This window comes from Pristiophorus japonicus, chromosome 5 (assembly GCF_044704955.1).
Source record: "Pristiophorus japonicus isolate sPriJap1 chromosome 5, sPriJap1.hap1, whole genome shotgun sequence".
NCBI lineage: Eukaryota > Metazoa > Chordata > Chondrichthyes > Pristiophoridae > Pristiophorus > Pristiophorus japonicus.
The window spans coordinates 280382122-280405735 of record NC_091981.1 but is presented as its reverse complement, the minus strand read 5'-3'; the positions used below and the strand labels follow the sequence as shown (position 1 = coordinate 280405735).

At 45.4% G+C, this 23614-nt stretch overlaps 1 protein-coding gene across 5 annotated transcripts in view; it reads left to right on the top strand.

Annotated features, from left to right (window-relative positions):
- Nucleotides 1-23614, top strand: part of scn5lab (sodium channel, voltage gated, type V-like, alpha b) — a 473466-nt gene that overhangs the window by 43171 nt on the left and 406681 nt on the right. For 3 of the 5 annotated variants that reach the window (XM_070881669.1, XM_070881665.1, XM_070881668.1), the window contains exon 2: nt 12079-12163. The exons of 1 other annotated variant lie outside the window; for it this stretch is intronic. The gene's annotated coding sequence lies outside the window, so the exon portion shown is untranslated. Of the gene's footprint in view, nt 1-12078; nt 12164-18821; nt 18861-23614 lie in introns of those variants that run through there. One more of the 5 variants, XM_070881667.1, reaches the window with a different exon arrangement.

Sequence of the window (23614 nt, the reverse complement as noted above, 5' to 3'; positions counted from 1 at the left end):
AAGCTCTGGAACTCCCTGCCTAAATCTCTCCGCCTCTCTACCTCTCTTTCCTCCTTCAAGACGCTCCTTAAAACCTACCTCTTTGACCAAGCTTTTAGTCATCTGCGCTAATTTCTCCTTATGCGGCTCGGTGTCAATTTTTAAAATCTCATAATACTCCTGTGAAGTGCCTTGGGACGTTTCACTACGTTAAAGGCGCTATATAAATACAAGTTTTTGTTGTTGAGTACCATGTTGAGTAGCAGGATTGAAGGATTTGAGATAATCTTCAGTCGCTCATGAAGGGTTTCGATAGACTAATTAAAGAGAAGCTATTTCCAATGGCTGAAGGGTCGATAACCAGAGGACACATATTTAAGGTGATTGGCAAAAGAACCAGATGCAACACGAGGAAAAACGTTTTTAGGCAATGATTGGTTAGTATCATTGGTTAGGCACTGTCTGATAGGCTGGTGGAAAAAGATTCAATTGCAGCCTTCAAAAGGGAATTGGATAAATACATAAAGGAGCAAAATTGCAGGTGTGTGGCAAAAGAACGGGGCGAGTGGGACTAACTGGATTGCTCTTCGAAAGAGCCAACGCAGACTCAATGGGCCAAATGGCCTCCTTCTGTGCTGTATGATTTAGTCATCCAACCAAAGTTCTAATCCGCTTACTCAAAGAAGGGAAAGTTTATACAGAAACGACTGATTGCTGATTTGGTGTCACATAGCAGAGAAGTGAAAAACACAATAGGAAATAGCGCAGTGACCATTTTCTTTGAAGAACATAAGAACATAAGAAATAGGAGCAGGAGTAGGCCATTCGGCCCCTTGAGTCTGCTCCGCCATTCAATAAGATCATGGCTAATCTTCTACATCATCTCAACTTTCCTGCATTATCCCCATATCCCTTGATTCCCTTAATATCCACAAATCTATCGATCACTGTCTTGAATATACTCCAAGACTGAGCCTTCACAGCCCTGTGGGGTAGAGAATTGCAAAGCTCACCACCCTGTGAGTGAAGAAATTTCTCCTCTTCTCCGTCCTAAATGGCCAACCACTTATTCTGAGACTGTGACCCCTGGTTCTCGACTCCCCAGTCAGAGGAAACATCCTCCCAGCATCTACCCTGTCAAGCCCTTTTTAGATAGCAATAACTGATGTTCAGGATATATTTTGGCCCCTTATCTTTGAAAGCTACCAGATGAAAGCATAGAGGAATGGGTTGTGGTGCAGTTAGGACAAATGTGATAGATGTACTGGTTACGAACTGGTTAGTTGTTTGACCCGGTGATTGAATGCCCTTCTTACTTAAAACAGAAAATGCTGGAAATACTCAGCAGGTCAGGCAGCATCTGTGGGGAGGGAAACAGAGTTAACGTTTCAGGTCGTTATAACTGGAACAAGTTCGAGATGTAACTGATTTTAAGCAAATGCTGAGGCAGGGAAAATGGGGAAGGGAGGAGAGAACAAAAGGAAAGGTCTGTGATAGGGAAGGAGGGCAGGAGAGATTAAACGACAAAAAGGATGATGGTTCGAGGCAAAAGGAGATGGTAATGGGACAAGTAAATAAAGAAAAGAAGGGTCTAGAGGAGGTGTAAATGGGAATAGCAGAACAGCTGCCGTCCGAAAAAATGGTGGCAGAGGTTATGATCTGAAATTGCTGCACACCATGTTGAGTCTTGTAGACTAGGGGGTTTCTATTGAGGTATATCAGCTCAATATTTCAGCATTAACAGAGAAACTTCATGTGCTGTAATTATTCCATTGTGATATTCTAGAAGGTTAAACGGGTGTTCAAAATGATGAAGAATTTTGATAGAGTAAATAAGGAGAGACTGTTTTCACCAGCAGAAGGGTGGGTAACCGGAAATACATGGCAGAAAAAAGCCACCGGACGAGATGGGGAGCATTTTTTTGACGAGCGATTTGTTAGGATCTGGAACGGTGGTGGAAACAGATACAATAGTATCTTTCGAAAGGGAATTGAAAAGGAAACATTTGTCGGGCCACGGAGACAGAGCAGAGGTATGGGACTAATTGGATCATAGAATCATAGAGAAATTATGGCATTCGGCCCATCGTGTCCACGCCGGTCGAAAAAGAGATACCCAGCCTAATCCCACCTTCCAGCTCTTGGTCCGTAGCCCTGTAGGTTACAGCACTTCAAGTGCACATCCAAGTACTTTTTAAATGTGGTGAGGGTTTCTGCCTCTACCACCCTTTCAGGCAGTGAGTTCCAGACCCCCACCACCCTCTGGGTGAAGGAATGTTTCCTCATCACCCTTTGAATCCTTCCACCAAATACTTTAAATCTATGCTGCCCGGTTGTTGACCTCTCTGCTAAGGGAAACAGGTCCTTCCTAATTAGGCCCCTCATAATTTTATACACCTCAATTAAATCTCCCTTCAGCCTCCTCTGTTCCAAGGAAAACAACCCCAGCCTTTCCAACTTTTATAGGTGGATAGCTCTCTCATTGGCTGCAAAGTGCTTTGGGATGTCCTGAGGTCATGAAAGGCGCCACACAAATGCAAGACTTTATTTTTCTTTCAAAGAGCTGGCGAAGGCATGATGAGCCAAATGGCCTCCTTCTGTGCAGTATGATTCTATGAATCCAGGTAAATAAATATTTAATTAGTCAGGACTATTTGAGAAGAACAAATCATGCATTTCTGTTTAAGAAATGTTCAGCATGCATAAGGGCTGGCCCACTGGATTAGCATCCCAGGAGCCTATTAAGTTGACATCCAGAAACCTGTTGGAAGCCAGAATGGAAACGCTGATAGATTGTTACTGAGCTGCGTGCCTACTACAAGTGTTGCGAAAGAGAAGGAACAACATGAGGAAAGATAATGGCCATTTGAACCCCCATGGGACACCAGGCAATGCCTCACTAAAAGCTGAGGCTGGATTACAACAAGGCCGTTGCGTTACACAGCAACAATTCGGAAATGCCAGTGAGACACCTGAATGAATCATAGTACAGTCAGGCTAAAGCCCATCCTGACCTACAGAAAACTCAGCGGGGACATTCAGCCACTCTTTAAGAGGAAGGAAATCAATCTTGCTCAAAGGCCCAGCTATTAAAATTATACAAAGCATGATCTGTATGTGGAGATGATGGGCATCTATTCCTGGAAATTGGACATTGTGATAACAGATAATGCATGATTCGATCCATGCCTTGTCAACAGGCACCTCAATGCCTGTTGGGAGTGCTATTACTGGAATGGGTAAAACCAAGTTGCAGAAAGCCTTTGACAGATGGGTATCAAGAAGGAATCCATTAAAAAAACTACATCACGACAGATAAAATAAGCCCCGGTTAGAAAAGGCCGTTCAGCCCGTCGAACATGTTCCATCCATAGTCCGTGTATCGAAAGAACACAAGAATTAGGAGCAAGAGCAGGCCATTCGGCCCCTCGAGCCTGCTCTGCCATTCAGTGAGATTGTGGCTGATCTTCTACCTCAACTCCACTTGCCTGCACTATCCCCATATCCCTTGATTCCCTTAATATCCCAAAACACGGACTCCCTCTCACACTACCTAGTGATCCACTATTCTAAGCCTGCAGATTTCCTCCCCTAACTCCCGTGAAATTAAATCAAAAAGTGCTGTTAATAAAGCCATAATCCTCGATCCCCCGACTCAACTGATACCGACTCCGCTTCATTTAAAGATGCCAATTGGCCTTGAATTAACTTCCTTCTCCTGTCCACTATCTTGTGGGGATGGAAATGTATTTTTATACCTGTGTCCTCTTGTACTGTGCTCATTGTCCAGGTTCAGTAGCTCATTTACTTTATCTTTCCTTGCTTTGAAGATCTGCATCATGTCTCTCTTCAGTTTCTTTTCTCCAGTGAAAGCAACAGTGGTCAATTCAGTAGCACGTGTCTGGCTTCATAATTTGGTACCCCAAAGCTTGCCTTTATCCTGGTCAAGCTTTTATTAGCCTGTTCTAATGCATCCATATCCATTATAGGAAGATAATAAATAAGAGCAGGAGTTGGTCATACGTTTTGGTGCCTGCTCCACCATTCAATATGATCACAGTTCATCTTCTACCTCAACTGTACTTTCTCGCCCAATCCCCATATCCTTTGATTCCCTTATGAACTGGAATGACCAGAACTGTACTCATTTCAGAATGGTCTTGCCATTGATCTGCACAATGTCTGCCAATAACCTGTCTGGCTTGTAGCTTTCCACATTATTCTGATTGTACTTGATTTGCCTTAATACGAACTTCTTCATATATGCTTTCAGAGTATGTTCAATGTTCAATATTGAAACATCTAGGATAATGAGGGGGCTCGACAAGGTGGATGCAGAGAGGATATTTCCACTCATAGGGGAAACTAAAACTCAGGGGACATAGTCTCAGAATAAGGGGCCGCCCATTTAAAACTGAGATGAGGAGGAATTTCTTCTCTCAGAGGGTTGTAAATCTGTGGAATTCTCTGCCCCAGAGAGCTTTGGAGGCTGGGTTATTGAATATATTTAAGGTGGAGATAGACAGATTTTTGAGCGATGAGGGAGTAAAGGGCTATGGGGAGCCGGCAGGGAAGTGAAGCTGGATCAGATCAGCCATGATCTTATTGAATGGCGGAGCAGGCTCGAGGGGCCAAATGGCCGACTCCTGCTCCTATGTCCTATGTTCTTATATTCTTATGTTCAATGCTCGCTCCCAAATCCTTTTCCTTTATGGTCTCTGCCAACCATTAAATGTGATTGAACGTTTTGGGTGAAGCATGCCTCCTTAAGCTTCTAGTGATGTTGCTTCTTTGGGTAAATGCTTGGTATACCTTAGTGTTGGGTTTGTCTATTTCTATGATTTTATAGTTACATTACAACAGGAATCTTTCAAGTTTTGGTCATGTTTCCCATTATCTATTCCTATCAGAGTAACAGTGAGGGTTTCTTAGAGGCACCCTGGATCTGACCTCCTTGACAGAATAAAGACAGCCTGTTTTTTGAAGCCAAGCACCAATACCAACAACAACTTGTATTTATATAGCGCCATTTACGTAGTGAAAAGTCCCAAGGCACTTCACAGGAGCATTATCAAACAAAATTTGACTCCAAGCCACATTAGGACAGGTGATCAAAATGCTTGACCAAAGAGATAGGCTTTAAGGAGCATCTTAAAGAAGGAAAGAGAGGCGGAGAGGTTTAGGAAGGGAATTCCAGAGCTTAGTACTTCTGTAGCACTAGAGTTTATTTGTAGAGGCATAGAATTGAAAAGTAGGGAAGTTAGCTAAACCTGTATTGAACTTTGGTTAGACCACACTTGGAGTACTGTGTACAGTTCTGATCACCATATTATAAAAACGATATAGAGGCACCGGAGAGGGTGCAGAGACGATTTACAAGAATGGTACCAGAAATGCGCGGGTATACATATCAGGAAAGGGCGAACAGGCTGGGACTCTTTTCTCTTCAAAAAAAAAAGGATGAGGAGTGACCTAAGAGAGGTCATTAAAATTATGAAAGGTTTTGATGGAGTGGCTACAGAGAGAATGTTTCCACTTGTGAAGAAAAGCATAACTAGAGACCATCAATATAAAATAATCACCAAGAAATCCAATAGGGAATTCAGAAGAAACTTCTTTATCCAGAGAGTGGTAAGAATGTGGAACTCACTGCCACAGGGAGTGGTTGAAGCAAATAGTATCGATGCATTTAAGGGACGACTAGATAAGCACATGAGGGAGAAGTGACTAGAGGGTTATGCTGATAGATTTAGATGAGGAAAGACGTGAGGAGGCTCGAGTGGAGCATAAACACCGGCATGGACTGGTTGGGCCGAATGGCCTGTTTCTGTGACGTATAACCTATGTAATTAGGGCCGAGGCAGTTGAAGGCACGACCACCAATGGTGGAGCGATGAAAATCGTGGATGCGCAAGAGTCCAGAATTGGAGGAGTGCAGCGATCGCGGCGGTTTGTCGGCCCAGAGCAGGTTGCAGCAGTGTGGTTTCACCAGCTCATTGCCTGATTAGAATCCCCAAAGTTACTGTTTTTGTACTTTTTCCTGCGCCCACCCTCGAAAAGGCAACAGCTCAGATGAAAAGCGAGACAGCTCAGCAGCAGAGCTGAACACTCTGCCGATGACACACTGAGAGAGTTGATCAGTTAACACCTTGTCAGTCACGTCTTCGAGTGTCTCGTGGGGATGTCCCAAACAGAGCCTGACTGCCCGTCTCTCCAGCAGCATTCCATTTCCAAACACTAACCGCCACAGCCAGAAGAATGCTGTCTGCAGAAGTGACGTAGTGTTATTGTGAAAGCAGAATGCTGCGCTGCAAGGGATAGTTATCCCGCAGTCCACAGAGACCAACTGACCAGGGCTTAAAGGGCCAGGTTATGAGGCGTTAACTTGCTTTGCCTTCTCTTGCGTTTAGATGGTTGAGGAGTGATCTAATCGAGGCCTTTAAAAAGATTAGAGGAGATACAGAGAAACTATTTCCTCCGGTGGGGGAATCCAAAAAGAAGGGGGCATCGTCTTAAATTTAGAGCTTGGCCATTTACGAGCGAAATCAGAAAGCATTTTTCAGACACAGTGTAGTGGAAATCTGGAACGCTCTCCCCCAAAAGATTGTTCACTAATTGACATTTCCAGGGCTGAGAGCGATAGTTTTTTGTTGGGTAAGGGTGTCAAGGGATATGGAACAAATGAGGGTAAATAGAATTGAGGTACAGATCCACTATGAGCTAATAAATCAGGTTCGAGTGGCTGAATGGACCTACTCCTGTTGCTGCATTCCAATGCTTTTACAACTGGAATTCAATACTAAAAACTACAAAGCTAAAACTACAATGCTAAAAAATAATCAGATGTTGAGACTATCTCATCAAGTGAGATGAGTCGAGATTAAGTTCTGCCATTGTTGGCTCGTCAAAATGAGAAATAGTCATCTTGTGTCAGGCAGCAGGTAGATGAAAGTTTGGTCCTACGATTAGAACTATAAAAGGTGAGACCAAGAAATTGTTACTGAGACTCTCCAAAGCATCAGGGAGGCCACAAGTGCCATATCATCTCCAGGGGGTAGTCATTGTACTGAGGCTAGGGGCAGTAGAAAGGATTTGGAGAAGGGCAATAAAGGAATTCTTGGGGTTGAAATGTGTCTCGGGCAATAGCGTAAAATGGGCACTATCTCATGGTTATACCACCCCGCCCGCCCGCCCGATATTCAGTTCCAATGAAGTGGGTGAAATTGAACATCTGCCAGAACATTAGACCATTTTGCGTTTTCGCTCATTGTGAAATTCCACTCCTGAGTTTTAGATCATTGAGATATTGTTGAAGGTGGCAGGGCAGGTTGAGAAAACGGTTAAAAAAGCACACGGGATACTGAGTGTAATGTACACACCTGTGAGGATTCTCACAGGTTTGTAGAGCTGTTGCATGCACTTCAGTCCCACACTCCTGATCTTTGGGCACCCTGTGCGGAGGGGAGCGGGTAGGTCTGAGGGCCTCCTCGTAGGACTGCTCCTGGGCATGGCCAAGGGTGCCATCAGCCGGTCCAGGCAGCGGGTGGTCGAGGCAGTCGTTCAGCCTGACTGCCTGCCTCTCTTCTGCGCGTACATCCGCGCCAGGGTGTCCCTAGAGATGGAGCACGCGGTGTCCACCGGTACGTTCGCGACCTTCCGCGAGAGGTGGGCGATGGAGGGACTGGAGTGCATCATCACCCCCGGCAACCAAATTTTAATTTGATTTTATGTTTTAAAGTTTAATTTGTTTTAATTGCCGGTGTTTTTAGTGTCCCCCTCCCCTTTTATAAGGGGCACTTAGAGAAAAAAAAAATTTGATTTTAGTGCCCAAAAAAACCCCCCAAAAAAATACAAAATAAACAAAAAAAAAACACAAAAAAAGGGCCTTGAAAATGTTTGGTGTGTCCCCCAGATCGGGGGGCACGATTTAATGTTTAGTTTTTCTCCCAAAAGAGTTGTAGAGCTGTTGCATTGTGAGTGGCTTAGCCAGTCATGTGCTGTTCACAAGACTCAATAAAACCCCAGTCAGTTGGGTCTAGGTCATCCACGATGAGGTATGCAGTTGTGAGCCTATTGGATGAACTGGTAATGTGTAGTGTGATTGTTAAACCTTTGTTAATAAATCAACTAGTTCTTAATAGCAATGTGTTGTTATGAATTCTTAAGCAAAGAACCCATGAAGCAAATATGTTACATTGGGCTTCATAAATAGTGGCATACAGTAAAAAAGCAAGGAAATTATGATGAACCTTTATAAAACACTGGTTCGGCCTCAACTGGAGTATTGTGTCCAATTCTAGGAACCGCACTTTAGGAAGGATGTGAAAGCCTTGGAGAGGGTGCAGAAAAGATTTACAAGAATGATTCCAGGGATGAGGGACTTCAGTTACGTGGATAGACTGGAGAAGCTGGGATTGTTCTCCTTAGAACAGAGAAGGTTGAGGGAAGGTTTGATAAAGCTGTTCAAAATCATGAGGGGTCTGGATAGAGTAGATCGAGAGAAACTGTTCCCATTGGTGGAAGGACTGAGAACCAGAGGACACAGATTTAAGGTGATTGGCAAAAGAACCAAAGGCGACATGAGGAAAAACATTTTTACACAGCGGGTGGTTAGGATCGAGAACGCACGGCCTGAAAGGGTGGTGGAGGCAGACTCAATCGCGGCTTTCAAAAGGGAGTTGGATAAGTACCTGAAGGAAAAAAATTTGCAGGGCTACGGGGAAAGGGCGGGGGACGAGCTGAGGTGCTCTTGCAGAGAGCCGGCACGGGCTCGACGGGCCGAATGACTCCTTCTGTGCTGTAACCGTTCTATGATTCTGATTCTGTGATATGAAAAGAGGTTAATGAAGAGCAACCAATATATGAAGTGAAGATGTATCTCGAGTTTATCAAATAACCATGATTGTGAATGAAGAAGTCATAAGCTAAATTTGGCCTCAGGAGAAATATCTTCATGTTGAGAGCCACCTGTACACTTCAGCAGTTCACACGGGCAACGTCAGGGAAAACAATTCTATCGCAGTTTCTTGCATGATTTTGATTCTAATAGAATATTACAGCAAATTCACGTCTCCGAGAAAACACTGTGGGTTTTAAGGTTTCAATGTTCATCTGAAATTCTTGTCCCTGCTATTTCAGCAAGGGTTTTTTAACAGAAATGGATTAATCCTCCCACTAAAATTGTGGAGACAGGAATTTCAGACAAATCTGCTCGTAACACTGGTGTCAGCCGTGGCTCAGGGGGTAGTGCTCTCATCTCTGTGTCAGGAGATTCTGGGCTCCAATCCCACTCCAGGGACTTGAGCACAGAATCTAAGCTGACACTCCAGTGCAATGCCGAGGGAGTGCTGCACTGCCGGAGGTGCCGTCTTTTGGATGAGATTTTAAACCGAAGCCCCATCTGCTCTCTCAGGTGGGTGTAAAAGATCCCACGGCGCTATTTCAAAGAAGATCAGGGGAGTTGTCCCCAGTGCCCTGGCCGATATTTATCCCTCAAGCAACATCATTAAAAAAAAGATTATCTGGTCATTGGTGTTTGTGGGACTTGGCTGTGCCCAAATGGGCTGTTGCGTTGCCGACATTACAACACTTCAAAAGCACTTCATTGGCTGTAAAGAGTTTGGGGACATCCGGAGATTGTGAAAGGCACGATGTAAATTTAATTTCTTTCATTTTCCATGTAACCCACGACATACTGTCTGGGTACACGTTGTGAAATGAGTAAAAGCTCTCCAATTATCAGGAACACTGAGTTTCATTTGATTATTATGAGGAATGAATATAATGGTCTGTAACAGGAAATGGGACAAACATTGCAGTTCCTATTCACCAACCTGTCTCATGGGCTGAGAATACAATTCAGTGCTGAATAGTGGTGAATCACTGCGAGCTTCCACCTGTGGCCCAGCAGTGTGTGCGGCCCCCGGCCTACAAGCACCCATCGGAGCAGGCCGGGGAGTGGAAGGAGCAGCCTGGCAGCATACCACGCCAGGGAGCAGCACGTGCTGGAGCAGGAGAGCAACGGCAACGAAGAGGACGTCTGGATTGGACGTCACCAAGATCCAGGTCGCTGATTGGAGCGTGGGCAGGCACCGCAGGAGCGGCGAGGGTCAGGGTGAAGGAGTGACGAGAGATTGCAGAGGGACGTGACCGGGGCCAAGGAGAGGCGTGAGTTCGGGGTCCAGAAGGGGCGAGGGCCCAGGGGCAGCACGGGCCAGCCCACACTGTGATATGTGTGCGCACTAAGTGCGTGCAGCAGAGCTGGTCTCCAGTCGTCTTGGTTAATCTTTGCCACTGGACCAAGACCTAGCTCTGTCAAGCCCGTGTGGTGGCTGGTGTGAAAATCTACCTTTCAAGATTTAGTTCGGACCTGGAATATTAGGTCCTTCATTGAAACACCTGTGAACTTTTTGGCATGGAAGCAAGTCATCCTCGACTCGAGGGACTGCCTATGATGATGGCTTCTGGCCATCAGTACTCGGTTGAGACTGACCCAATCTTAAGACAAGAGACTTTCAACCCATTACCTTGGTCAGGATTCTATAGATGCAAGGACAGCATGCAAATCCATTTCCTTGGCCTCTTCCTTCGCATGCGCATGTTCTTGTACATAGACTTCAATTTCTTCGGCAACACCTCCCAAACTCACGACCTCTACCACCGAGAAGGACAAGGGCAGCAGTTTCATGGGCCACCATCACCTCCCCATTCCCCTCCAAGTCACACACCATGCTGACTTGGATATCTATTGTCTGTTCCTTCATCGCTGGGTCAAAATCCTGGAATTCCCTCCTTAACAGAACTGTGGGAGTATCTTCAACACTCGGACTGCCCTGCTCTTCTTTGAAATAGTGTTCAAGAAGACGGCTCACCACCATCTTCTCGAGGGCAACTAGGGATGGGCAATAAATGCTGGGCTTGCCAGAGATGCCCACATCCCAGGAACGAATGGGAAAAAAATGGAAAACGTTCTTGCTTCAGCCTCCGTCACTTCTCCCATTCACAGACAGGACTTTCCCAGGTATTACGATGTATGTTCCTGCCTTTTTATTTTAACCTGAAATCATACCAAAGCATGAGAACAGTGGAACCATTGGGATATTACACAAGCTAATAAAATAAAACGTTGCTCGCTAACTGAGCCCCGAGTGACTGGAGGGATATTATACATCGGTTCACAAACTAAGATTTCACTAAGTTCTATCAGCTTCGTAGTGTTTTAGCGCATGGACGTTGTCCCCTCATCTTCCCCAGAATCCAATCCACGTTGGGCAACATGGAGCACCGCAGCCAGAAGGAATTTTGTTTGAAAGCAGTCCCCACAATGAAAGAAATGGAAGAAAGACTTGCATTTACATCGCGTCTTTCACCACCTCAAGATGTTCCAAAGAGTGCTTTGCAGCCAATTTACACTTTAAAAAAAATAGTGTGGTCACTGTCGTAATGTGGGAAACGCGGCAGCAATTTGCGCGTGGCAAGCTCCCACAAACAAAAATGTGATTATGACCAGATAATCTGTTTTATTGTTATATTGATTGAGGGATAAATATTGGCCAGGAAACCGGGGAGAACTCCCCTGCTCTTCTTCGAAATAGTGCCCACCTGAGAGAGCAGATGGGGTTCTCGGTTTAACGTCTCATCCGAAAGACGGATATTATGCATTGGTTCATAAGCTAAAATGTCAGTAAGTTTCATCAACTTTATAGCACAGCGCACGAATGCTGTCTCCTCCCCTTCCCCAGAATCTAATCAGTGCTCCTCAACACATAGAACGGCAGCCAGAAGTAATTTTCAGAAAGCAGTCGTAGAAGTACTGAGATAGTTGATATTACTGTTTAAATGGTGCCCTTTTCCCATCTCAGATACTTTTATGGAGTGGGTGGGAGGGAAGGTTGCAGAATACAACCATGGCCTTTAGCCATTACATGGTATTACTATGTATAGACGGAATTGATTGCCAAGGCTGTGGCATTTAAAGGATTGTTACACCGACACTCAGCTGCAAAAGGGATGTGTCTGTTGCGGTCCTGCCTCTTGTATTTCCACTGTTTCCAAGCTTGTTTAGCGACTGAACCTCCTTACTATTTTCATTGCTCGCAGTCCATTTCGAAAGTATCCGCAGCTCCTCAAGGTTTAAGAGATTAATGGAGGATTTCATCGGTGTGAAGCATTCGAGAAATTCAAGGTGATATTTTTTAAGACATTTTACCGGGTTATATTTCAGTGTGTGTTATATTTCAATGTGTGTTGTATATCCGTGCGGATTATGGCTTGGAACTTGCGGCAGGTAATAGCAGTTATTATCCCGCTGAAACTGGCTGCAACTTCAGAATATAGTGCATGCACATCCTAACGCGGAGATCCTGAAGTTGAGGTCAGGCATTCACTGCTCTGACACTGGCTCTGTGGCCCCCCAACAGCCGGCAATCAACGTAATCAGTGAAACTGACGAAAACTTGGCCTTTTCCGCGGTAATATCGCTGTTAAACGCCCCGTTAAAGGTCAGACCCTTTTGGTTTAGGCGCAATTGGGATTTTAACAGCATATTGACTTCTAAACAAATGTTATGGCCCTGACAAACTAATTTAAATTTTGTGAAGTGTCAAATTTATCCATTTTAATAAAAAATTAAATTTTTAAGAAACTATAAAAAAAATTTTTTTAAAGTTTGTTCAACTTTATTTCAGGTTTACCTATTCCCCATGGTTTTGTTCTCTATAACATTTTTAAAAAGAACATAAGAAATAGGAGCAGGAGGAGGCCACCTGGCCCCTCGAGCCTGCTCCACCATTCAATAAGATCATGGCTGATCTGATCATGGACTCAGCTCCACTTCCCTGCCCACTCCCCATAACCCTTTTCTCCCTTATCGCTCAAAAATCTGTCTATCTCCACCTTAAATATATTCAATGACCCAGCCTCCACAGCTCTCTGGGGCAGAGAATTTCACAGATTTACAACCCTCTGAGAAAAGAAATTCCTCCTCATCTCAGTTTTAAATGGGCGGACCCTTATTCTAAGACTGTGTCCTCTAGTTTTAGTTTCCCCTATGAGTAGAAATATCCTCTCTGCATCCACCTTGTCGAGCCCCCTCATTATCTTATATGTTTCAATAAGATCACCTCTCATTCTTCTGAACTCCAATGTGTATAGGCCCAACCTACTCAATCCATCTTCATAAGTCAACCCCCTCATCTCCGGAATCAATCTTATGAACCTTCTCTGAACAGCCTCCAATGCAAGGATATCCTTCCTTAGAGTTTCCTGTTTTTTGTCTGCCTCCTTTTTTAAACAGGGGAGTTACATTTGCAGTTTTTCGATCTGCTGGGACCTCCCCAGAATCCAGGGAATTTTGGTAGATTACGACCAATGCATCCGTTATCTCTGCAGTCACTTCTCTTAAGATCCTAGAATGTAAGGCATCAGGTCCAGGGGACTTGTCTGCCTTTAGTCCCATTATTTTACCTAGTACTACTTCATGAATGATAGTGATCGTATTAAGTTCCTCCCTACCTATAGCCCCTTGATTATCCACTATTGGGGTGTTTTTAGTGTCTTCTACCTTGAAGACTGATATAAAATATTTGGTCAATGTTTCTGCCATTTCTCTGTTCGCCATTATTAATTCCCCGGTCTCATCCTCCCGGAGACCAACATTTACTTTAGCCACTCTTTTCTTTTTTATGTTAACTGTAAAAACTCTTGCTATCTGTTTTTATATTTCGTGCTAGTTTACTTTCATAATCTATCTTCCCTCTCTTAATCATTTTTTTTGTCCTTCTTTGCTGGCTTAAAAAAATGTCCCAATCCTCTGGCCTCCCACTAGTCTTGGCCACATTGTATGCCCTTGTTTTCAATTTGATATCATCCCTTATTTCCTTAGTTAGCCACAGATGGTTATCCCTTCTCTTACAGTCTTTCCTTCTCATTGGGATATTTTTTGTTGCGAGTTATGAAATACCTCCTTAAATGTCTGCCACTGCTCATCAACCGTCCCATTCTTTAATCTATTTTCCCAGTCCACTTTAGCCAACTTTACCCTCATACCTTTGTAGTCTCCTTTATTTAACCTTACGACTGTGGTTTGAGAACCAACATTCTCACTCTCCAACTGAATTTGAAATTCAACCATATTATGGTCACTCATTCCTGGAGGATCTTTTACTATGAGATCATTTATTAATCCTGCCGCATTACACAGTATTAGATCGAAGATAGCCTGCTCCCTGTTTGGTTCCGCAATATACTGTTCAAGGAAACTATCCCGGATACACTCTATGAACTCCTCCTCAAGGCTACCCTGGCCAATTTGCTTTGTCCAATCAATATGAAGGTTAAAATCACCCATGGTTATTGCCGTTCTTTTATTACAAACTTCCATCATTTCTTGATTTATACTCCGCCCAACAGTGTAGCTACTATTAGGAGGCCTATAGACTACGCCCACCAGCGACTTTTTCCCTTTATTATTCCTTATCTCCACCCAAACTGATTCAACATCTTGATCCTCTGAGCCAATATCGTTTCTCACTAATGCACTGATCCCATCCTTTATTAACTGAGCTACAGAGCTACCCCACATCCTTTTCCTGTCATAGAAACATAGAAAATAGGTGCAGGAGTAGGCCATTTGGCCCTTCAAGCCTACATCACCATTCAATATGATCATGGCTGATCATGCAACTTCAGTACCCCATTCCTGCTTTCTCTCCATACCCCTTGATCCCTTTAGCCGTAAGGGCCACATCTAACTCCCTTTTGAATATATCTAACGAACTGGCCTCAACAACTTTCTGTGGTAGAGAATTCCACAGGTTCACAATTCTCTGAGTGAAGAAGTTTCTCCTCATCTCGGTCCTAAATGGCTTACTCCTTATCCTTAGACTGTGACCCCTAGTTCTGGACTTCCCCAACATTGGGAACATTCTTCCTGCATCTAACCTGTCCAATCCCGTCAGAATATTATATGTTTCTATGAGACCCCCTCTCATTCTTCTAAATTCCAGTGAATATAAGCCTAGTCGATCCAGTCTTTCTTCATATGTCAGTCCTGCCATCTCGGGAATCAGTCTGGTGAACCTTCGCTACACTCCCTCAACAGCAAGAATGTCCTTCCTCAGATTAGGAGACCAAAACTGTGCACAATATTCCAAGTGAGGCCTCACCAAGGCCCTGTACAACTGCAGTAAGACCTCTCTGCTCCTATACTCAAATCCTCTCGCTATGAAGGCCAACATGTCATTTGCCTTCTTCACCACCTGCTATACTTCCGAATTGTCAAATACCCCTGTATATTTAGTTCCCAGTCCTAGTCACCTTGCAACCACGTCTCTGTAATGGCTATCAGATCATACCCATTTGTATCTATCTGTGCCGTCAACTCATCTATTTATTACGAATGCTACGTGCATTTAGACAAAGAGCTTTTAAATTTGTTTTTTTACCCTTTTTTCCTGCTTGTTTCCTCTGTCCTTCAAACTCACTTTCTACATTTTTGCTTTCTAATTCCAGCTTTACTCCCCTCCCTACTGAATCTATTTTCAGGTTCCCATCCCCCTGCCAAGCTAGTTTAAACTCTCCCCAACAGCACTAGCAAACCCCCCCACGAGGATATTGGTTCCGGCTCTGTTGAGGTGCAACCCGTCTGAATTATACAGGTCCCACCTCCCCCAGAAACTGTCCCAATGCCTCATGAAAAGAAAGCCCTCCCATCTGCACCATCTCTCCAGCCACGCATTCATCTGCTCTATCCTCCTATTTCTGTACTCACTAGCTCGTGACACCGGGAGTAATTCCTGAGATTACTACCTTTGAGGTCCTGCTTTTTAATCTCTCTCCTAGCTCCCTAAACTCTGCCTGCAGGACCTCATCCCTCTTTCTAATTATGTCATTGGTCCCGATATGGATCACGACCTCTGGCTGTTCACCCCGTCCCCCAGAATGCCCTGCAGCCGCTCGGTGACATCCTTGACCCTGGCACCAGGGAGGCAACATACCATCCTGGAGTCACGCCTGCGGCCGCAGAAACACCTGTCTGCTCCCCTGACTATTGAATCCCCGACCAGTATAGCTCTTCCATTCTTCTTCTTCCCCGGCTGTCAGTTGAGCAACCCATAGTGCCGTGGACTTGGCTCTGGCTGCACTCCCCAGAGGCACCATCGCCCCTACCGGTACCCAGAAGAGAATACTGGTTGGAGAGCGAGATGGACTCGGGGGACTCCTGCACCACCTGCCTAGTCCTCCTCTTTTGTCTGGCGGTCACCCACTCCCTCTCTGCCTGCACACTCTTAAGCTGCGGGGTGACCATCTCTAGAAACATGCTACCCACATAGCTCTCAGCCTTGCGGATGCACCGCGATGACTCCAGCCGCCGCTCAAGCTCCAAAACGCGGAGCTTGAGTTGGTGCGGCTGGAGACACCTCCTGCACACGTGGTCATCCCAGCTGCCCAAAGCAGCCAGGACTTCCCACATGCCACTGGTTGTGCAATCCACGGGGCTGAGCTGCCCTGCCATCCCTCTAGTTACACTCGGAACTACCAAGCAAAAATAAACTCTAAACCTTAGTGAAACATACCCAGCAACTGCTCAGCAATCAGCTGATTTAACTAACCTTTATTAAAAGACTAAATACTAACTTAAATAAAAGGAGCTTCTTCACTTCCTGGTTCCCGGTTTGTGAGAATTCTTGCATTGTGATTGGCTGCTTAGACAGCTTGAGATGTCACAGCAGCTCGCGCTATGGAATTTCCACTGTACTGCACTGATCTCAACTGAATGTTGGGAAAGCTGAAATTCTCGACACAGAGATTGCGAGATCATTGTGCGGAGCTTAATTCGGAGCCCTCAGCCAGCGCCAATGCTTCACTGCTGACTGCAAATTATAGGTCTATGTTTCACTCTATGTTATATTTCAGTGTGTGTTATATTTGACTGTCTGTTAGATTTTTTTAATCTATCTAGCTTCCCCTTAAATGTATCTATATCATTCACCTCAACCACTTCCTGTGATAGCGTGTTCCACATTCTCACCACTCTCTGGTAAAGATGTTTCTCCTGAATCCCTTATTGGATTTATTAGTTACAATCTTATATTTATTGCCCCTAGTTTTGAGCATCCCACAAGTGGAAACATCCTCTCTATGTCTACCCTACCGAACCCCTTCATCAATTTACAGGCCTCTATCAGGTCACCTCTCAGTCGTGTCTTTTCCAGCAAAAATAGCACCAGCCTGTTCAGTCTTCCTTGATAGCTGTAGCCCCTCAGTTCTGGTATCATCCTTGTAAATCTTTTTTGCACTTTATCCCATGCTTCTATATCCTTTCTGTGGTATGGAGACCAGAACTGTGCACAATATGCCAAGTGTGGTCTAACCAGGGTCCTGTACAAGTTTAACATAATTTCTCTGCATTTCAATTCGATCCCTCTAGAGGTGCTTGGTTTGCACTTTTTATGGCTTTGTTAACCTGCGCTGTTGCTTTTAATGATTTGTTAATCTGTACCTCGAGGTCGGCCATTTAGGACTGAGATGATGAGAAGCTTCTTCACTCAAAGAGTGGTGAATCTTTGGAATTCTCTACCCAAGACGGCTGTGGAGGCTCAGTCTTTGAGTATATTCAAGACAGAGATCGACAGATTTTTGGATATGAAGGGAATCAAGGGATATGGGGATAGTGCAGGAGAGTGGAGTTGAGGTTGAAAGTCAGCCATGATCTCATTGAATGGCGGAGCAGGCTCGAGGGGCCGAATGGCCTACTCCTGCTCCTATTGCTTATGTTCTTATCCTACTCCATTGAGACTCTTACTTTCCAAGGAGTATGTGGCCTTCTTATTCCTTCTACCAAAATGCACCACCTCACACTTATCGATATTGGAATTTATTAAGCATGTGCTTGCCCATTCTGATAAGATACTGAACCGAGGACCCAGCCGCCTGAGCAGTTGGGTGTGAAAGATCCTATTAAACTACTTGAAGAACAGCTGAAAGTTCTCCCTGTGCGCGGGCCAACAATCCTCCCTCACTGAAAAACACAAACTAATTGCTCGTTCCCCTCATTGCCATTGGGATTTCAGTGTGCAGCAAACGGCTGCTGCATTTACCTGTAGAACAAGTCACTGCATTTCAGAAGTCGTTTCAGTTTTATAGGAAGCGCTTCAAATTGTTTCCGAAGGACGATAAATGGGGTAGAGTTTCCGCCTTGGGGCGTGATCGCCGATCTCGGGGCCATTTTGAGAAGTGTTTTGTTTTTCTCTCGAGTATCTCTCAAACTCATTTGCATATCGTCGCATGCAAAATCCACCATGTACTGGCTCAATCGGGCAGCAATTTAGGCCGTAACTTCGAAGAAAAATTGCTTTAAACCTTATTCCTTGATGTATTTAGGAGCGGTAACTTTGATTAACACAGCTGAGAGTGGGTTTATCTCAAGAAATAAGCATTTTTAATGACAGAGCCAATCCACCACCTATGACTAACTCGGTTTTAAATGACTGAAAATGACTTTTTAAAGTAATAGGCAGAACCATTTTAAAAAAATGGAAGACTTGGATTTCTATAGCGCCTTTCACAACCAGCGGACGTCTCAAAGCACTTTATAGCCAATGAGAAGCTTTTATAATGTAGCCACTGTTGCAATGTAGGAAACACGGCAGCCAATTTGGGCACAGCAAGCTCCCACAAACAGTAATATGATAATGACCAGGTAATCTGTTTTTTTTGTTACATTGATTGAGGGATAAATATCGGCCAGGACACCAGGGATAATTCCCCTGCTCTTCTTCAAAATAGTGCCATGGGATCTTTTACATGCACCTGAGAGAGCAGACAGGGCCTCAGTTCATCTGAAAGACCACACCTCTGACAGTGCAGCACTCCCCTGGAGTGTAAGCTTAAATATTTGTGTTCATGTTCTCTGGAGTGGGACTTGAACCCACAACCTTCTGACTCAGAGACAAGCGTGCTACCCACTGAGCCACAGCTAGTTTGCTAGTTATCTGCTAGTTATATTGGGCTACAGTAGTCAATTTCTTAGTAAGAAGAACTTAAAATTACATTCCAAATGATTTTTATAGGTACCTATTAATGTCCTTGCACCCAAAAGAACCAGCTTAATTTTAAGAGCCCTCTCGAAGGCCCGCAAACGAGCACAATTAGCGGAAACTCCCAATGGTGATTAATTCGTTCGGGGGTGAGGGTGGGGGGGGGGGGGCAGTTTTGTGGGCGGGGCCGGCTTCCAGCACAACGTTTTTTGAAACTAGCGCAAAAGATAGTGGAAACTCTATTGGCGTTGAATGGAATTTGCGCTTAAAATTCCGCAATCTATTGCGCTGGGTTACGCCGATTTCAGGCGAATTGCCGTAAAAAAAAACAGCGCTAGGGAGCGGAAACTCTGGCCCAGAGGTGCTCTGTAATTGCAAGTCTCGCTTCCTTTCACTCTCTCCAACTCCAGTCGGGTTGCAGCATGACAGATGTAATTACTTCTGAAATGCATTCCCTTCACCTGTCCTTCTGAAGTTGCTGTCAGAAGCCAAGTAGCTCGTGTATTGATAATCCGTGGTTGTTATATTTATGGCTGTCATAATAATCAATATCATTAAAACTGTGAGCAGCAATCTGCTCCAATGCATTATTAATAGTCACAACACGGAACAGCTAATCGAAGCTGTGCCAGAAATTACATCCAGTTACAAGTCCTTATGATAGAAGTCAGTTTCCATCGATGCAAAATTGTGACACGTTCAGTATCTTATTTTACACTGCCTGGAATCTTTGATACACAAATCGATCTCTCTTTAAGAACTCTGTGCCAAGGTTAAGTGACAAAGTTTTTGTCTGAATCCAAATAGCTCGTAAGGGGGTGACCTCGAAGGTGGCTCCTCTCTTCTGACAGATGCCTGCTCGAGATCCAATCACTCAGAGTTCTCCCCCCGATGTCCTCGCCCATCTTTGTCCGTTCAGCCACACGACTTTAAAAGAAACAAACAGAATATCTGGTCACTGTCTGATTGCCGTTCGTGGGAGCATGCTGTGCGCAGATTGGCTGCCGTGTTTCCCACAGCACAACGGTATCAACACTTCAGAAAAGTATCTCGTTGGCTACGTAAACCAGAGCTGATCCAAAACCCGGCTGTCCTAACTCGCACCAAGTCCCGCTCACCCATCAGCCCCTGTGCTCGCTGACCTACATTGGCTCCCGGTTAAGCAACGCCCCGAGTTCAGAATTCTCATCCTTGTTTTCAAATCCTTCCATGGCCTCATCCCTCCCTATCTCTGTAATCTCCGCCAGCCCCACAATCCCCTGAAATATCTACGCTCCTCTAATTCTGCCCCCATGAGCATCTCTGATTATAACTACTCAACCATTGGTGGCCGTGCCTTCTGTCGCCTAGGCCCCAAGCTCCGGAACTCCCTGCCTAAACCTCTCCGCCTCTCTACCTCTCTTTCCTCCTTCAAGACGCTCCTTAAAATGTAACTGTTTGACCAAACTTTTGGTCACCTGCCCTAATTTCTCCTTATGCGGCTCGCTGTCAAATGTTTTGTCTCATAATACTCCTGTGAAGCACCTTGGGACGTTTCACTGGGTTAAAGGCGCTATATAAATACAAGTTGTGTTGTTGGCTGTAGAGGGCTTTGGGACATCCCGCAGACTTGAAAGGCACTATATAAATGCAAATTCTTCTCCTTCTTCTGACGACGCATATGGTTAGCAGAGGTGAAAGGTGGCTTCAGGTGTTCCTGTTGGCGTGACTTGAATGGCTCGAAGCCGCAAAACAAACTGATCCCACAGAGTGAAATTCCGAGAGGGAGGCTGAAATCTGGGCTCCCCAAACACATTGTTGTTGTTGTTGGGTTTTGTTCTGACATCCAGCATCCGCAGTAGCTTGTTGATGATTGGCTGGGATTTGTTTATTTTATGAATATTCTGTTCCCTCCCACCCCACCACAAGGGGGGGAGGGGGGGAGGGAACAGAAGGTTGAAAAAGAAGGCTGTTGAATCCAACCGCATGGAACAGAGAAAGCAAAACACTCTGGAGGCTGGAAATCTGAACTTAAAACAGAAAATGCTGGTAACACTCTGCGGGTCAGGAGACCGGTGGGGAGAGAAACCGGGTTATTTTTTATTTGTTTCTGGGATGTGGTCGTCGCTGGCAAGGCCAGCACTTAATTGCCCGTCCCGAATTGCCCTTGACAAGGTGGTGGTGGCTGTCTTCTTGAACCGCTGCAGTCCGTGTGGTGAAGGTTCTCCCACAGTGCTGTTAGGGAGGGAATTCCAGGATTTTGACCCAGCGACGATGGAGGAATGTCGATATATTTCCAAGTCAGGACAGTATGTAACTTGGAGGGGGACGTGGAGGTGATGGTGTTCCCATGCGCTTGCTGCCCTTGTCCTTGTAGAGGTCGCGGGTTTGCCGAAGAAGCCTTGACGATTTGCTGTTAACTTTTCAGGTCAAAACGTATGGAACATGCTTAGAATCAAAGAATAGTACAGCACAGAAGGCGACCATTCAGCAATCAGGTCCGCGGCGGCTTTTTCGAAGAGCAATCCAGATTATCTCACATTCCCGCTCTTTTCCCATATCCCTGTAATTTTTTTCTCCATCAAGTATTTATCCAATTTCCTTTTGAAGGCAACTATTGAATCTGTATCCACCACCCTATCAGGCAGTGCATTCCAGTGCTTGCATGCTTGATTTGAAAAAAAAAATCTGACTTTTGTACATTTATTAAAACTGGAGTTGCTGGGGGTCACAGTCCATCGAAGGTGGTCCCACCTCCCTCCCTCCCGATCGCATCTGCCGCTATCACTCAGTGTCCACTACTGCCTGGAGGAGAGGCGAGGGATCGTGGCTGAGATTCGGCGAGTGATCGTGGCAGAGGTGCGGCGAATGTTTTGTGGCGGAGGAGTGGCGAGAGATCATGGCGGAGGTGCAGCAAATGAGGGTACGGGGCCCAGAAGAGCCGAGGGCCCAGTGGCAGCACGGGCCAGCCCACACTGCGCTATGTGTGCGCACTAGGTCCGTGCAGCAGAGCTGGTCTCCAGTCGTCTTGGTTTAACCCTTGCCACTGGATAGAGGTCTAGCTCTGTCAAGCCACCAGTGGTGACTGATGTGCAACGGTCACCACACGTTAAATAAATCCACACACAGGCATCTTCCACTCCTGGAGTTCAGAACTGGAATAGTGAGTCCTCCATTAATACATCTGTGAACTCATCCCTTTTGGTGTGGAAGCAAGTTTTCCTTGTTTAAGGGACTGCCTATGATGATGTCCTTGTTTAAGGGACTGCCTATGATGATGATGACTATTGCCTGGAGAATGGGCTTTCAGTTTTTGCGGGGGCCTCAGTCTCTTTGTGTGCAGAATTTTATCAGAGCTGGTTAATGTTATGTCTGTAATGCGCTTATGAATGACTCCATGAGGCACTGTGTTGCACTCAAACTGTAGTGACCTTGGTCGTTTATTTGTAACTCCAGAGTGAGGCACAAGCATGGTGGGCAGCCTTTTATACTGGGCCCTGCACACCTATGTAAGTGACCCTCAGGTCTCACACCACAGTGCCCTCTGGTGGACAGCCTCTGCCACAGGGGCAGGAAACCCCGGTCTCCACCAGTTGCACCCTCTCGTGGTGCCAGCATAGTATATACGCAGTGTAAGCCTTATTGATAGTAAATCAGGTAACAAGACTCCATCTTATGCAACTATACAGTGACTACACAGAGAGTATAACTATAGTCTGCATATATAACAGCTAATAGATTTACGTTAACTTTCTATCCGTCGTTAAACATTAGTTAGAAAGGATTCTGTTACACATCCAGGATATGTAGTTTTAATGTTAGCCGTGGCTGAGCTGCTAGCATCCGGACCGGGGTCAAACAGGGCTGCGTCATCGCCTCAACCCTCTTCTCAATCTTCCTCGCTGCCATGCTCCACCTCACAGTCAACAAGCTCCCCGCTGGAGTGGAACTAAACTACAGAACAAGTGGGAACCTGTTCAATCTTCGCCATCTTCAAGACCACCCCAACCTCTGTCGTCGAGCTACAGTACGCGGATGACGCCTGCGTCTGCGCACATACAGAGGCTGAACTCCAGGACATAGTCGATGTATACGAAAGCATGGACCTTACGCTAAACATCCGTAAGACAAAGGTCCTCCACCAGCCTGACCTCACTGCACAGCACTGCCCCCCTCAGTCATCAAGATCCACGGCATGGCCCTAGACAATGTGGACCACTTCCCATACCTCAGGAGCCTCTTATCAGCGAAAGCAGACATTGACTATGAGATTCAACACCGCCTCCAGTGCACCAGTGCAGCCTTCGGCCGCCTGAGGAAAAGAGTGTTTGAAGATCAGGCCATCAAAACCGCCACCTAGCTCATGGTCTACAGGGTTGTAGTAATACCCGCCCTCCTGTATGGCTCAGAGACATGGACCATGTACAGTAAACACCTCAAGTCGCTGGAGAAATACCACCAACGATGCCTCCGTAAGATCCTACAAAGCCCCTGGGAGGACAGGCGCACCAACATTAGTGTCCTCGACCAGGCCAACACCCCCAGCATTAAAGCACTGACCACACTTGATCAGCTCCGCTGGGCAGGCCACATCGGTCGCATGCCAGACATGAGACTCC